Genomic DNA, 1,723 nt, shown 5'->3' with positions numbered 1-1,723 from the left:
CCAAAAAAAAAGAAAAAAATATTACTGACACTTTACTACCTCGGGTCAGTAGCAACCGAGGCATAAAGTGGCTTTACTGCCTCGGGTTAGTAACAACCGAGGAATAAACTGGCTTTACTGTCTCGGGTCAGTAACAACCGATGCATAAAACATTGCATAAATTTCAAAACTGCCACCGCGTGTTTATATGTCTCGTTTCCGCTATAACCGAGGCATAAAGCTCAAGTTAGAAAGTCCAAAATGCACTAGTGAGTTAGAGTGGAGGCAAAGAAGGGAGCTTTGGAAACAAGGAAGAATTCATTGAAAAATTTTTGGAGCTAAGAAACCAGGTCATGGGAGCTAACTAGATCTTCTTCTTTTATATGAGTATGGATTGTGTAGTGATGTTGATAATATTTGAATATGAATGAGTATACAACTAAAATTTGTATGTAATTTAAGCCCTTGAATGATTGTTGTTCCTCTTGTTTATCCCAAAGGTATTTAGGGTGTCAGAAATATTTTTTTTTCTTGAGGCTGGATGCATTTTTCAGAGATAAGTATCTGTAGAGGTGTTGATTAAAGAGAAAATGGGTGGGCATGAATTAAAGTTTTGTAGGTTAAAAATTAGAAAATTGGGAAATTATTTGGGTGAATTGGATGCACCGAAAGTGTAACATCCAAAAATAAAAGAAATTTTGAAATGAAACTAAAATGAAAGATACTACAACTTACTTTTAAAATACTTACTCAACTACTTATAAATTCTTGCTGTAAGACCCGAGAAATTTAAATAATTAATTAAATAATTATTTAATAAATGTGGGTAAGAGGAGCCTTTAAGACATTTAATGCGGAGTGCTATGACGTGGAAAAGTATTAGCTCAAGTGGTTGAGAGTACTTAATTGTGTGAGAAGACTTGGGTTCAAGTCCTATGTATAGCAATTGTATTTTATTTAATTTGTGCATTATTTTAATGTTATATTGGAATATGGTGGGTGATAATGTAATCCTAAAATTATAGAAATTATCACATAATATGATTGGTTGAATGGGTTATGCATTGTCTTTACAATTGAATGGTTGTGTGTTCAAACCTTGTTAGGAATGAAACTAAAACTTCCTTTTTGCCTAATTTTATTTTGGCATGGGAATGAAGAGGCATAGAAACCCTAGCTGGCAAGAGGGGCAACCTAATGGGCTGGAGACAACCAACTAATGGTCTATGATTAACCATTAACATAAGACTTTATGGCATTTTCGGTTTTTGGGTTAAGCACAATTAATTGGGGTATTAACTTTGAGAGAGAGGGGAGTTAGGGAAGAAATTTTGGACTATAATTTCGTGGTACTGAAAAAAGAGGTTTCCAGAGACATCAATACTGTTGTTGGAAGGGCAAAAACTAAGAATCTTGGAATAGGAAAGAAAGGTTCTTAGACCTCTTGAAAGAATAATCTTGGAAGATCAATTGGGGCATGAATTCCAGGGAAGGGGAGCTGTTATGTTATGTGTTTGATTTGTATAAGATGTATTATGCCTTGCTATGATCAATTTACATGTAAACCTATTCTATCACGCTGTTCTTCGATGTTTATGGTTTTCCGCCCAGAAACCGCCTGGCGGCAAGGTTGGTGCCGCCAAGCGCCGCATCAGCTATAACCCAAATTTCTGGGTTCTGTCATGAGCTGCTTGGCGACGAGGTTTAACCGCCAGGCGACGCAACTTGAATGAGGCGATTTCGT

This window comes from Vigna unguiculata, chromosome 11, assembly GCF_004118075.2.
Source record: "Vigna unguiculata cultivar IT97K-499-35 chromosome 11, ASM411807v1, whole genome shotgun sequence".
Classification (NCBI taxonomy): Eukaryota; Viridiplantae; Streptophyta; class Magnoliopsida; order Fabales; family Fabaceae; genus Vigna; species Vigna unguiculata.
Note: the sequence above shows the minus strand (reverse complement) of the source record.